The 15,967-nt window shown below is 43.4% G+C and overlaps 1 protein-coding gene across 1 annotated transcript in view; it reads left to right on the forward strand.

Moving 5' to 3' along the window:
- ARHGEF17 (Rho guanine nucleotide exchange factor 17) overlaps nt 1-15,967 on the forward strand; it is a 157,011-nt gene that overhangs the window by 15,320 nt on the left and 125,724 nt on the right. The window lies entirely within an intron of this gene.

Genomic DNA, 15,967 nt, shown 5'->3' on the forward strand with positions numbered 1-15,967 from the left:
TGATTCAATTGACTTCCTAGTGATAGAGCCTGACTAGATGGAGCCATCCACCCACCCTTACCAAGAACCCCAGGTACCCCCCCAGCCCATGTTCATTACTTGGTTGGTGATGTCCTGGCACAGTCTGAGATCAAGGGTAAGCCTGTAGCTGGGATCAGGAGCAGGGATCAACCTGGGTTTGGCCTGAGAGCTAACAAGCCTACCCTCAGCAGCCTTCCGTGACTCTCTGTTCCTAGAGAAAGTTCACTAGCTAGCCCTTGGCTGTGTGGGCAGTGCTCAGGGTTGGGCCAGGGCCTGGCTATAGCTTTCCCTTATTGCAGATTCCTCATCCTACCCTTTTTCCACCCCCTTCTTCCCCTGCCTTCCCCAAGGACTAAGGAAGGAGAATGACTCATTTATACAATGTTCTTCTCTCTTTTCTTCTGCTGTCAGCCTTTCTCCCACCCCAAAAGAGCCTGATCTTCTAGAGTGTTTCCCCTGGAGACCCAGACTCTTGTTCCCAGTGACCTCCATCTATATTCTTTGTAATCCTAGCATGGCAGAGCTGAAACTGACCTTAGAACATAGAGCACAGAATATAGGAAGCCTAAGGAACTTTTAAACATAGAATCTCAGATCTGGGAGGGTCCAGAGAACATAGAACACAGAAGGGACCTGAGAATATAGTGTCAGAGCTAGAAAGAGCCTTAGAAAAAAGAATATCAGGAGTGAAAGGAATTTTAGAATCTAGAATGACTGATCTAAGAGGAACTTTAGAACAGAGAATGTCAACCTTTGGAAGAGATCTTAGAACATAGATTAGCAGAGTTGAGAGGAACCTTAGAATGTGGAATGTCAGGGTTGTAAGGGGCCTTTGAAAAGAGAATGTCCATACTAAATGTTTATACCCATAGTTTAATTACACTTAGATTTGTTGTTTCAACAGAGTTGAAATAAAATGGAGAAAAATTCAAGAGATGATTCAATATCCCCATTGAGAACAGAGAATGCTAGAATCAGAAAGGGATCAAGAATATCAAGTGCCACGTGGATTGATGGGGATACGATTGGGGATGTAGACTCTAAAGGATCACCCTAGCGCAAATATCAAAAATATGGAAATAGCTCTTGATCAATGACACATGTAAAACCCAGTGGAATTGCTCATCGGCTACAAGAGTGGGGTGGGAGGAGGGGAGGGATAGAACACGAATCATGCAACCACAGAAAAATGTTTCAAATTAATTAATAAAATAAAGATCTAAAACTTTTTAAAAATTAAATTTAAAAAAAAAGAATATCAAGTGCCAGAGCTGAAAAGGATTTTAGGGTCCTGACTCCTTATTGGTCAGAAGAAGAAATTGTCAGGATGGATCTCAAAGGGAAAATCTGGATAAGGTCCCATGAGGAAGAACTGATACAGATGGAAAATGAAGGCCTGGACTTTGTGATTCTTAAGCCAGTGCTCTTTCCTCTAGGTAGGTAAGCTAGAGTTATCCCTATTTTATAGATAAGGCAGCTAATGCCTAATGAAATTCAGTGATATGCCTGTGGTCACACAGTTAGTAATTGTGAAGAAAGGAGCCACCTACTCTTTCTTCCCAAAGTGCCAGGCTTACTTGGATCTTGAGGGACAAACCATCTGACCTTTTGAGATTTTTCTCCTACTCCTTCAGTCCCTCCCTGCTGCCTCCAGGGAGGCTAGAACCGGAGGGCTAGGACAGCTGGTAGGTCTGGCCTGGCAGGAAGAGTGCTGGACTTGAAACCAAGAGACCCTGGTTCTAGCTCCAGGACCAGCCACTAGCTGACTCTGTGAGCTTGGGGCAGTTCACTTCTCCCTCGATGGTCCTCAGTCTCCTAGACTGTAAGATGGGGCTAATAATCCCCACCTGGACTCACTCCCAAAAGAACTGTAAAACTCTAGATGTGAGGAGAGCCTCTTAGAATTGAAGAACTATTTAACCTTAATTGAAAGTTAGCTAGGTAGTTAGTTCAGTGGATAGAGAGCCAGGCCTGGAGACAGGAGGTCCTTGATTCAAATTTAGCCTCAGACACTTTCCACCTGTGCGACCCTGGGCGAGTCACTTAACCCAATTGCCTAGCCACTCTTCTTCTGCCTTGGAACCAATATATAGTATCAATTTTAAGGCAGAGGGTAAGGTGGTTTTTGTTTAAGTTAATTTTATTAGGCATTAGCTGCCTTATCTGTAAAATGGGGTTAATACTACCCTACCTAGCAGAATGGAAAGAACATTCCATAAGATTCCAGTGATCCCTTGTGAGACCTTTCACAAATTCTCCAGTGCTAGGGAAATGGACCTTAGACTCGTAGCATCCCAGATCTCAGCTCAAGTCAACCTTAGAGATCATCTGTTTTTATTTATTGATTTGTTTGTTTAGTCATCTATCTATCTATCTATCTATCTATCTATCTATCTATCTATCTATCTATCTATCTATCTATCTATCTATCTATTTGAAAGGCCCTTACCTTCCAGGTCAATTGGATACTTTGTATTGGCTCCAAGGCAGAAGAGTGGTAAGGGTGGGCAATGGGAGTCAAGTGACTTGCCCAGGGTCACACAGCTAGGAAGTATCTGAGGCCAGACTTGAAGCCAGGACCTCCTGTCTTTGGCCTAGCTCTCTATCCACTGAGCCATCCAGTTGCCCCCTCCCTTTTCCCCCCTCCCCCCCCAGATCATCTGCTTTTAGCCAAACTATCTTGACTATTCTTTCATGACTGAGGGTGTCAGGAGCAGGGAGTCATTTTGGAGGTTATTTCCAGGAGATCTCATCATCAATCCCATCTCAGACTCAGGACAGCCCCTAGAAAGAAAGAGTCATGGGGCAGCCAGTCAACCAAACATTTATTAAATGCCTGCTGTGTGCCAGGCACTGTACTAAGTAACGAAGCTACAAAGAAAGTCAGAAGATGGTCCTTGTCCTCAAGGAGTTCACAGTCCATTGGAGAAGACAACAAGCAAATGGCTATGTACGATGGAGGTAGAGACAGGATAAATTGGAGATAATTAACAGAGGGAAGGTACTAAAATTAGTTGTTTAAGATTTTCATTTGTGTCCAATTCTTCCTGACCCCATTTGGGGTTTTCTTGGCAAAGATACTGGAATGATTTGTCATTTCCTTCCCCAGCTCATTTTACAGATGAGGAAAACTGAGGCAGAGTTAAGTGACTTGCCCAGGGTCACACAACTAGGAAGTGTCTGAGGCCGGATTTGAACTCAGGAAAATGTCTTCCTGACTCTAGGCCTGGCATTTTATCCACTGTGCCACCTGGAGGGCTACTAGATTAAGAAGGCCGGGTAAAAGTATGTTGCAGGAAGTGGGACATGAAGAAAGGCATCAATGGGGGTGGACGGCTTGGATAGCCAGCCAGAGAAAATGCACAATTTAGATGGGGATTTTGTTTTGCAGTTTTTACAGATGAGTAATAAGTGGGACCTGCTAAAGCCCAGAAAAGAGAAAGGACTTGGTCAAGGTCACACAGACCACAGCATTAAGTAAGACCCAGATAAACGGCTCAGGTCCCTTTCTGGACATAGGCATACAGTCCACTCCTCTACTGCCCCAGTTATCTATCCCAGGTATCTGCATACCCTTCGTCTGCCTCTTCCCAAGAGATTTCTGTCTGCCTCTTCCCACCAAGTGCGAGTTAGGTGGGTATTGGGAGTTTTCTTGGTCTCTCTGTGCCTGGGAAGAAGGCTGGGACCCAGGAGAGGAGAGTGCAGGGGGCCTCTCCCCTTTGCCTTTTGGCTGTGAATTTTCCATGGAAACCACGTTCCCTACATTCTGGGAGGGGAAGTGATTAGGACCCTTGGAATTTTGAACATTGCTGAAAATCTATAATTAATGTCATGTCACCCGGCAGGCAGAGTTTAAGGAGAGGGGACTGGGGGGTGGGGGTGGGGGAAGGCAGGAAAAAAGATTCCATTTTCCTTGTTTTCCCTCCCCTGTTACGCCTCTCCTCCCCCAGCCTTCCTGGCTTGGGTTTACTCAGAGACTGGGTATCCTTTGGCTTTGTTGACTGCTGGTAGAAAAGGATTCCTGGGGAAATTAAGGAGAAATCCCTTGTATAGTGGAGAGATCACTGGTCTGGGAGGCAGAAGATCTGGGTTCGAATTCTGTTTCTGCCCTTCTTAACTGTGTGACCCAGGGGGAGTGCCTTTCTCTCTCTGATTAGGCTCAATCAGGGTTTTTTTTAATCTAGGGTCCATGACCTTTTAAAAACCCATTTTTAGGACTATTTCAACATAATTGGGTTCCTTTTTCATCTTATGTATTTATTTTACGTGTTTAAAAACGGAATTCTGGCTTTACCAGATTGCCAAAGAGGATAAACACAAAAAGCGTGGGCCTCCTGGGGCCGGATGGTAGGTCCTCCTGGGTCCCCAGCAGCTCTAGCACTCGAGGTTCTCAGGACAAGCCTTTTCCTGTTCTCCCACCTGTAGGGGGTGATAATAACAGGATGACCTCCCTTTGGAAAAGAAAGAAAAGCTCTGAAAGGGCCCAGTGACAGCTGAGGGCTGTGCCTGCCTAAGAGATAATTAGCGTGATGGAGTGTGTGGGAGCCTGCCTGTGTCATAGACCCTTTGGGACGGATTCTCAGCTAAGCCACACCCCTGCTTCCAGGCAAAGCCTCCTCCAATGGTCCTGGGAAAGGGGAGAGCTTGGCTCTGATCACATTCACTGAACCCTTGAGGCAACTCCATTGGCATCCTACCCCGTCTCCTGGTGAAGGTAACAGAAAGGTTGAGAGACTTAGTCAGGGTCACGCAGCATAAGAGCCTGACTGGAGCAGCCCGCTCACCCACATCACCCATTCACAGGGCAGCAGAAAGGAGGCCAGAACTTGGGAGTCAGAAGTCCTGAGTTCAAATCCTGCCTCTGTTCCTTTGACCGAGCAGTAGAAAGAATGGGATTCCTATTTTACAGAGGAGAAAACAAAGGTTGAAAGACGGGGGAGTGATTTGCCCATAATATGGTTATCCTCCTTTTAGAGATGGGGAAACAGCCTCAGAGAAATTAAGTGACTTGCCTGCACTATTGTTATCTCCATTTTAGAGGTGGGGAAACTGAGCTTCAGAAAAACGAAGTGACTTGAACACAATATTGTTCTTCTCTTTGGACCTCAGTTATATCATTTGTAAAATGGTTATACTGATATTTGCTTTACTTCAGTCACAACATTGTCATAAGAAAGACTATAGAACAGAGCTATTATTATCATTTAACATGAAGAAATGGGACCTCAGAGAAATTTAGTGACTTAACCACAATAGTATTCCTCTCTTGGGCCTCAGTTTCCTCTTCTGTAAAATGGACTTTATAATACTTGCATCACTTTCTCCATGGGACTGCTATAAGAAAGACACTTTAGAAATGGGAGCTATTATTACCATTTTACAGATGGGAAAACTGAGACTCAGAGAGGCTGTAGCTTACCCCAGGTCACATAGCTAATGTCAGATACAGGATTGAAACTCAGGTCTTCTGACTCCAAAGCTTTGACATCCTTTCTGCTTTTCCATTACACTGTCTCCATGGATCCAGATCCATATAATAATACAAGTTAAAATAGTGAGGAGTGAGGGAGATCTCACATCTAGCTGAGGACATCAGGGAAGGCTTCTTGGAAGAGATGGCACCTGGGTCAGGTCTTGAACACGACAGTCAAAAAAAGGAATAGAAGTGGTATATTGAAAGGCCAGTGGGAGTGAGATTTCCATTTCCGACTGGAGCAGCCCATGGGCCGTCGCTGGTGAGGTTGGTGTCCTCTGGGGACCGAAGGAACAAACGGAGACAGAATCTCAGCGTGTGATGGGAGGCGGCTAGACCAGAGTTATGGAGAAGGAGGTGGAAATTCCCACCAGCAAGCCATGGGAAGGCCCCTTTTCCCAGAAACAGCCGTCACCTTGGCGCTGAAGAGGGGAGCGGCGCCCAGCCGGGCAGCCTGGCGTCTCCCTGGCGCGTCCTCAAGAGGGGCCGTGGGTCCCCAGGGGCAGAGGCCAGGCAAGGCCAGATGAAACCACCTCAGCCCTCCCCCTGCCCCCTGTCAGGAGTCTGCCCCAACTCCCCGAACGCCTGGTGGGTAGAGGCTGAGGAATAATCTGTCCCCAACTCTGGGCGAAGGCGCCCTAGAAACCGTCAGATGCCAGGACGGCCGGGTGCCAGGCCACTCCGGCTCGCTGGGGATGCTGAAGCCTCCCACTGGAGATTCTGCAGCCCCGAAGGGAAATGTGGCCCCCACGCCCCCGGACATTAGGGTAGGGGAGCTAGATGTTCCTGTTTGCCTGGCATTACTTCCATGTTTGACCTGTCCAGACCTGCCTCAGCACCTCCAGAGACCAACTGAGAAGTACTTGGAGGCAACTATAAATTCTCACTGACATTCCTTCTAGGCAGGCTGTAGTCAGTTGACAAGCATTTATTAAACACCCACTGAGGGCCGTGAGTTTGACTCCTCTGGGCTCCACCATCGAATGTGTGAAGGGGAGCCATGTAGGTTGGAGCCGGGCTATAAAGGACTTCAAGCGCGTCGCCCAGAGGAACTTCTATTTTGAGCCTAGAAGTAATAGGGAGCTACTGGAGTTTGTTGAGCAGAGGAGTGATATGATCAGACTTGAACTTTAGGTAAATCCCTATGGCTACTGTTTGGAAGACAGGTTGGAAAGGAGGCTTAAGGTGGGATTCCATATACTATTCTCTCACTTAGAAAGCCATTCCTCTTCCTCACCAGCTCCTTCAAGACCAACTCAGGGCTCAACTCCTCCAGGAAGCCTTCTTGGATAACTCCAGTCCACAATGATTCTTTCTTTCCTCCTTTGAGCTCACCCAGCTTCACTTAAATATTGTCTGAGTTTTTCTTCTCATCCCTTAAGCTGTCCAGTTTGGTTTCTCACGAGTTTCCCCAATATTCATTCATTCATTCATTCAGCAGTTATTTATTAAGCACCTGCTGTATGCAGAGCTCTGTCTTGGAGCTGATGGGGATAGTTTCTTTCAGGAGCAATCCCCGCTATCCTAGGGCTCAGAATAAGCCACCAGCACAGATAACTCTTAATATAGGACAATGCACGATAAGTTTATCAGATACAAAGTACCGAGGGAGGTCTGAAGCCATCCTTGAACGCCCATCTCAAATTCCACTTAGTTAAACTTTGTATCGCCCCCTCCACGGCCCCCCTCCCATCTCTCAGCACATCAGGCTTTATTGAACTGAATGGGGACCCTAGAGATGAAAAGCCCCAGAGCTCTGGTTCCAGAGGCCGCCTCCTGGACCTAGGTGGTGTCGTACTCAAGGAGGGCAGAAGCCTGTAGGTGAAGTTTCCCCCAGACAGAACAGGGATAGTTAAATGATACGATAACATTTATGTCCATTAAACTTTTTTTCCCTTAATTCTTAACTTCCAACTTAGGATCAATACTTAGTATCAGTCCAAAGGCAAAAGAGGAAAAAGGCTAGGTAGTTATGGTTAAGTGACTTGCCCAGGGTCACACAGCTAGGCAGTGTCTGAGGGCAGATTTGAACCCAGGACTTCCTCTCTCATCTCCAGCTTTGGCTCTTTAGCTACTGAACCACTTAGTTGCTTCTATATCTGTTCATTTTTAAGGTTTACACAACACTTTTGAGGTAGGTCATGCTAGGATGATCCCCATCTTAGAGATGAGAAAACTGAGATTCAGATCATAAGTACCAGGGTGGGCATTCAAGGCCAGGTCTCCAGCTCTTTTTTCAGGAAACTCCCCAACTCATGTGATAATGTAGTATAGTAAATGAACCTGAAGTCAGGAAGACCTGGGTTCAAATCCTACCTCAGATAGTTCTCAGACACCCATCTAGACACTAAACTCTCTGAACCTCGGTTTTCTCATCTGCAAAACAGAGATAATAATACTATGACCTACCTCGTAGCATTGTGGGAAAATCAAATGAGATAGCAAAAGAAAAGGACCTTGTCAGTTTTCAATCATTAGCTATAGAAATGGGGGCTCTTCTTATAACTTTTATTGACCCTTTTTAAGCCACAATTGTTCCAAGACTAGTTCATTCTAAATCTGTTTGTTCTAAAGATACCACCCTAAAAGGACTGGGCATAGAAGGACCAGGGAATATCAGAGGGGGAGAGGCGGTAAAAATGACCTGGAGTCAAAGCACAGTTGTGCCCCGTTCTGGGTGCTACATCTTAGAGAGTGACAATCCCATTGTCCTCAGCCCCAGCCAGACTACTCCGGGATCCATGAATAGGACGAGGGGAGGCAGAGACTTCAGGACCACTCACTCGTGTGGTTTTAGAGGGACACAGCGGGATCCCAGGCCAAAAGATCTTTGGGAATGTGCTATCATTGAAGGGGAGAGAGGGGAAGAAGGAACAGGCAGTAAATTGGGGGATAGGTTGAAGATTCATTGTCCATCTTCTCTCCAATTCCTGCCCCTTCCAAATTCTTCCTTCCTCCCTCTCTTCTCCCCAATCCGGTGTGGGATCCAGGAGAGAGCCCGCATTGATCCTCTTGAGGTGGGGGCTTTCCTCTAAGATCTGTTCTCCTCATCCTCCATCCTGATTTACCTCTGTTGGGCTGTTTGCCTCTCTACACCTAAGGAAATGGGCCAGTCCAATCCTTAAATTTTCAGTATGTGTATTTAAACTTTGGAAATCAGCAAATGTTACAGATTAGGGCTTGATTTTTTTGTTTTGTTGATCCTCTGAACTTAAGAAAGGGATGGAGGAAAGGTCAATAAAGGAGATTAAACTCAGAAGTATGTCCTTCACTTTCAGAAAGTCAGCCATTAAACATTTAAACCCCTGGCGAGTCCTAACCCTAAACCAGAGCTTCATTTTCATTGGGTCATAGATTGTTGTTCTTCATTTGTTTCGGTCGTATCCAACCCTTCGTAATCTTATTTGAGGTTTTTTTGACAAAGATGCTAGAATGCTTTGTCGTTTCCTCCTCCATTTCATTTTTCTGATGAGACAACTGAGGCAAGCAGGGTTAAGTGACTTGCCCAGGGTCACACAACTAGGAAGTGTCTGAGGCTGGATTTGAACTCAGGAAGAAAGAGTTGTCCCAACTCCAGACTCTGTGCTCTATCCACTGCACCACCTCGCTGCCCCAGGATCATAAATTAAAGGACTGAACAATCATTTATTCTAGATCCATTTTAGAGATGAGGTCCAGAGAGAGCAGTACCAGGCAGGTATTAAGGGGTAGGGCCAGTGTTTAAATCCAGATTCTCTGACTTCAAATCCAGTGCTCTTTCCCCTCCATCACAGTCTTTTAAAAAAAACCCAACAACAACAAAACCCTTACCTTCTGTCTTTGTATCTGTTCTAAGACAGAGGAATGGCAAGGGCTAGGCAATCGGAGTTAAATGATTGGCCAAAGATCACACAGCCCCAAGTCCTCCCAAGACTCCCACTGAGCCACCTCGTTGCCTCTTTATCACTGTCTTGCAAAAACTCCTTTCTCTAAAAAACTTTCCTAGAGGAAACAGAATGGCTCAGGGGAAAGAGCAGTGCTTCTGAGAGGTCTGGAGACCTCAGTTCAAATCTTACCACTAACGCTTTCTACTCTTGTAACATCAGGCAACTTCTCTGTCAATTTTCCTCACAAATAACATGCGCAGTTGGCACTATATGACCTCTGATACTATGAACTCTAAACTCTCATACTACCTGGGACCCTCTCAGACACTGAGAGCCTACAGCAAGCACTACACCACACACACAGAATGGGATACAATTAGCCATTTAAGAAGGGGCACTAGGCAGCTAGGTGGCATAATGGATAAAGTGCTGAGCCTGGAATCATGCAGAAGACTCATTTTCCTGAATTCAAATCCAGCCTCAGATATAACTTGTGTGACCCTGGACAAGTCACTTAACCCTGTTTGCCTCAATTTCTTAACTTTTAAACGAGCTGGAGAAAGAAATGGTAAACCACTCCAGTATCTCTGCCAAGAAAACCCCAAATGGGGTCAAGAAAAGCCAGACCTACCTGAAAATATTGAACAGCCTACCCAGCAGTTAAAAGGCAAATTGAAGGAGTAGAAAACACTCTGGCCTAGAGTGAAAAAAAAAAAAGGCTTGGGTTTAAATCTAGCATTGAACATTTCCTAACTGTATGACCATGGACTTCATGGGCTTGCCACCTGGGCAGGCTGCCTAAACTTCCATGAACCTCAATTTCGTCTAAAGTAGAGATAGTAATACCTTTGACCTCTACTCCAGAGGCTTGGGGTGCTCAAAAGAGATTGCAGATATAAAATTTGGTGGAAACCTTTAAAACCTTAAATTCATGTCAGCTATTAGGATCAACCCTTTCTCTGCCAGTGATGCTGTGCCTTTTTATGTGTTTCTTTTTCCACCAAAATGTAATCTCCCTGAGGGCAGGAGCTGTTTTTCTTTCTGCTTATACTTGTATTTCCCTCATGTTTGGCACACCGTCAGTGTTGAGTAAATGCTTCTTGATTCGAATGGACAAATCCCTTCTCCGGGGGCACATTTTCCTCTTCTGCAAGATGAGGAGGTTGAAGGATGGTAACAATCACTCCCTTATTTGTAGGGTTTTAGTTTGACAAGGTACTTTCTTCACAACATCCTGGTGAGGGAGGTAGTGTCAGTGATGAAGAAACTAAGACCTTGGAAGGGAAATTGATTTGCCTGGGGTCACATAATGAGTTATTGGCAGAACGCTGGGAAGTAAATGCATGTCTCCTAATCCCAGGGCTGGAGTTCTTTCCAATTCAACCAACTACTTTCTTTTCTTTTTGTTTTTAACCCTTTTCTCCTGTCCTAACTAGGCTCAAAGAGCTTTAAAAGACTGCTTACCCTTTGATCCAGCCATACCACTGCTGGTTTATACTCCAAAGAGATAATAGGGGAAAAGACTTGTACAAAAATAATTATAGCTGTGCTCTTTGTGGTGGCAAAAAATTGGAAAATGAGGGGATGCCCTTTGATTGGGGAATGGCTGAATAAATTGTGGTATTTGTTGGTAATGGAATACTATTGTGCTCAAAGGAATAATAAACTGGAGGAATTCCATGTGAACTGAAGTGACCTCCAGAAATTGATGCAGAGTGAAAGGAGCAGAGCCAGAAGAACATTGTATACAGAGACTGATACACTGTGGTACAATTGAACTTAATGGACTTGTCTCCTGTCCTAGTAGCAGGTCTAAGACAGAAGAGCAGAAAGGTCTTGGCAGTGGGGGTTAAGTGATTTTCCCAGGGTCACAGAGCTAGGAAGTATCTGAGGCCAGATTTATACCCAGGTTCTCCCCACTCTAGGCCTGACACAATATCCACTGTGCTCCCAAGCTGCCCCTGTACCCACTAATTTCAGAAAATCCTTCCAGATGCTTCCATGATTCTATACGATCTTGCCTTGTTTTGTGTTTCCTGGCTACTAGTTGGTCAAGTTATTCCCTGAGAACTTCTTGCCTGACTTCCTTTCCCTACTGTCAGTTATGTCAGGGGGCCACAATCTATTTAAATGGAGTTAGGAACATAAGTTTAGAGCCATGAACCAAGGAGATCACATGGAGCTAAGCACTCCATGTTCATGTGTAAGGTCTGAATCAGAAGTGTGCTAATCAATGTTTAACAACCAGCTCTCCTGGGGAAAAATACTGATAACAAACTTTTAAATTGAATGGATAATATTTTATTATCATCATATTTTTATTATTAATATTAATTAAATATAATTAATAACCTTTTCTCCATCACTTTCTTAAGTCTAGAAATCAGCAAAACAATCAGTCAAGTCCTGACTTGTAGCATTTTGTCAATTTCCAAGGTGTTCCAAGGCTCACACTAAAAATTTAACAATTGGCCCAATTCATGATAGCTCCAGCACACCCTTGTTTCTTTCAAGCAGGTTGGGGACCAGTAAAGGTTGAGGAGATTGTAGAGTGGAGGAAAGAACTAAGCTGGTCCTCCAAGGTCCCAAGTTAGGTAGGAGTATGTGCTTTCAAAGAAAGAAGGAGAGAAACTTGGTATTTTTTTTTTAAACCCTCTTGGGTTTAAAACCAATACTATGTATTGGTTCCAACACAGAAGAGTGGTAAGGGCTAGGCAATGGGGGTTAAGTGACTTGCCCAGGGTCACATAGCTAGGGAGTGTCTGAGGCCAAATTTGAACCCAGGACCTCTCATCTCTGGGCCTGACTCTCAATCCACTGAGCCACCCAGCTGCCCCAAAACTTGGTATTTTAACATCTTAGCTCTGGCCTATGGCCTCACCAGCCATAACACTAGGGAAGGTCATTAGGAAAGGCAGTGATAAGGAGTGAAAAGTATGCTGCATCTGAAGACAGAAAAGACAGAAAAGCAGAGTACCAGTACCAGTTCTGACCTTTACAACCGGTGTGACCTTGGGCAAGTCACATAACCTCTTGAGTTCTGAAAGGGCTGGTAGGTTTTCTGAGCCATTGACCATTATCCAAAAATAATGGATATTTTTTTTATGGGGAATGGGACAGGGATTATAGAACTAGAGACAGATAAATGTTTTGATTTTCTTTCTCGTCTAAACACTTTTTAGTATTATAAAATTTTATTATAATTAGTTTTATTATGTTCATTATCATAATTATATTTATTATGTATTATAATATTTTACTATAAATAGAAAATATAAATACATTTAATGTCTAGAGAAGTCTAGGAAATGCAAATTGGATTTGAAACCATAAATCTCTTAGAACTTTCTATATACTTATATATGTAAAGTTTAATGTGATAGTATCAATATTATCCTTCTTGTCTGTTCTCCTTCTGATCTTCCTTTAGCTTTATTACTTTCCATCTAGTAACAATTCTAAGACAGAAGGGCAAGGGCTAGGCAAAACGGGTTAAGGCAGTGATGGACAAACTTTTTAAAGAGGGGGCCAAAGGAAAGGAAATGCTCATCTGTCAATCTGTTTCTAAGGCACCTTTTTCCAAGTTTCATTATATTGAATCCTACTCATTGTATTCGTCAGATTGGGAATAATATCACGTGGGATAGAACATTTCAGGGGGCTGCATCTGGCCCGTGGGCTATAGTTTGCCCATCACTGGGTCAAGGGACTTGCCTGGGGTCACAAAGTAGGAAGTGTAAAACTTTTATTTAGGTTAAAAAATTTGCAGAAACAAATTTGAAATTTTGTCAAAAAGAGACCTACCAGTTTTAGTGGACTGCATATCTGTTATGACTCAACAGTGATATGGTAGCCAGAAACTTGACTCTCGGGCCACCTGGCATTGTGGCTTGACCTTAAAATCAGGCAGACCTGGATTCAAGTCCTGACTCAAACACATACTGATACTAGCTGCTCCTCCTTCCTGGAGCTTTCTTCCTCCTTAACTCTGCCTCTTCTCTTCCCTGTCTTCCTTTGAGTCTCAGTGAAAGTCCCACCTTGAGGAAGCCTTTCTCCATCTTGCCTCCTGATCTCCAATTTCTCTCTCTCTCCTTATTTGCTTGTTTTCTCCCTCATTAGGTTATAAGCTCCTTGAGAACAGGGAGTAGTTTTTGTCTTTCTTTATAGCCCCAGAACTTAGCACAGTGCCTGGCCCATAGTAGGCATTTAATCAATACTAGGTGATTGACTGTGAGATCATAGGTAAATCATTTAACCTCTCAGTGATCTAAGCAACTAAAGCCCAGAAGTTGCAGAAATGATGCCAACATGCACTATTAAGAGTTTGCTCACCTGCTACTTACCTGCTCCAATGAAATCAAGTCCAGTTGATAGCCCTGTATATCATGACCTTCTCAGACTCACAGTAGATTACTGTGTTTAGTTCTGGAAGCCATAGTTGAGGAAGGATGGCAATAGGCCAGAAAGTGCAGGGCAGTTAGGATAATGAAAGGTATAGTTCTCCACTGACAGACAAAGAGGCAAAGAGAAGTGGGTCACTCGTCCAGAAATCCTGTGATCTCATAGAGTGACACCATCTTACAATATAGTTAGTTCCATCCCTGAATTCCCTATAAAGTCAAGTCAATGAGCATTTATTAAGTGCCTTCAATCAGCCAGGCACTGGACTGAGCACCATGTTGGCTTGACTTGTCAAGGCATTGCAGAAGCAGGATCATAGGATCCCAGATCTAGAGCTGGACAGGTCCTCAAAGTTCATCTAGTCCAACTCCTGCACTTTACATACGAGAAAATTCAGACTCAAAAAATGCTTATGGACAGTAAGTAGCAGAAGCAGAATTAGAATGCAAGTCCTCTGACCACTGGAAGGAAATGACAAAGAAACAGAGTTCTGAGTAACAGAAAGGCAAATTTTCTCACCAATGGAACAATCCAACAATGAAATTATTGCCCCCTAGACAAAATGTGCTATCTGTCTTTGGAGGTGGCCTAGTAGGAAATGGACTGATAGGAGACTAAGAAGGGATTTCTACATTGGACTGAAGGCTCCAACCCTGAGAATATATATTTTCAGATCCTATAATTCAAAGATGATAGGATAGTTTACCTATCCTATATGGAGAAGGGAAGAATTTATTACCAAACCAAAAATAGGGAACACTACAAGATGTAAAATGAATAATTTTGATTATATTCAATTTAAAAGGTTTGTACAAACAAAACCAATGCAACCAAAATTAGAAAGGAAACAGCAACCTGTGTGTGTGGGGGGGTGGAATTTTAAAACATTTCTCTGATAAAGGTCTCATTTCTCAAATATACAAAGAACTAAGTCAAATATTTAAGAATCCAACTCATTCCCCAATTGATAAATGGTCAAAGGATAGAAATAGATGGTTTTTAGATAAGGAAATCAAAGCTATCAATATGAAAAATGTTCTAAAATGAAATATGAAAATGTTCTAAATCCCTCTTGATTAGAGAAATGCAAATTAAAACAACTCTGAAGTATCAACTTACAGACCTATCAGATTGGCCAATATGACAGTAAAGGAAAATAATAAATATTGGAGGGAATGTGGCAAAATTGGGACACTAATGCGTTGCTGGTAGGGTTGTGAACCAATCCAACCATTCTGGAGGGCAATTTGGAATTATGACCAATGGGCTATAAAAGAATGCATACCCTCTGATCCACTCTTGGGTCTATATTCCAAAGAGATTTTTAAAAATGGGAAAGGACCTGTTTGTACAAAAAACATTTATAGCCGCTCTTTTTGTGGTGGCAAAGAATTGGAAACTAAAGGGATGTCCCTTAATTGGGGAATGGCTGAACAAATTGTGGTATATGATGGTGATGGAATACTATTGTGCTATAAGGACTGATGAACAGGATGGTTTCAGAAAGAGTTGGAAAGACCTATGTGAACTGCTGCAGGCTGAAATAAGCAGAACCAGGAGAACATTATACACAGTAACTGAAACATTGGGGGTTGATCAAATGTGATAAACTTTGCTACTAACAGCAATACAATGATCCAGGACCAATCCTGAGGGACTTATGGAAAAGAATGCTATCCACCTTCAGAGAAAGAACTGTGGGAGAAGAAATGCAGATAGAAGTATATGATTTATCACTTGTTCATTTGAGTATGTTTGGAGTTTGGGTTCTGTGAAATTATTCACCTACAAAAATGAACATTATGGAAATTTATTTCGCATGATAATACATGTATAATCCAGATTGAATTGCTTGTCAGCTCTGGGAACAGGGAGGGGGACAATATGGATCGTATGTCTTTGGAAAACTTATGTGGCTATTTATTAAAATAAAAAATTAATACAGAAAGAGGTGATAGGATTATAACGTTCTAAGCATCTGTAATTCTAAAGGTGACTTGGTAGGTCAAGCAGCCAATCAACCTACAATTATTAAATAACTACAATATGGCAGGCATTGTGCTGGTGGGGAGGGAAATAACAAAAATGAACATAGTGAAAAAAGCCCCCTAGCCCAAAGAGCCTGCATTCTAACAAGGGAGGCAACTCGTACACCTATGTGAATACAAATTACCTACAGCATAACTGGGGGAGAGGAAATGCTGGG

This window comes from Gracilinanus agilis, chromosome 3 (genome assembly GCF_016433145.1).
Source record: "Gracilinanus agilis isolate LMUSP501 chromosome 3, AgileGrace, whole genome shotgun sequence".
Lineage (NCBI taxonomy): Eukaryota > Metazoa > Chordata > Mammalia > Didelphimorphia > Didelphidae > Gracilinanus > Gracilinanus agilis.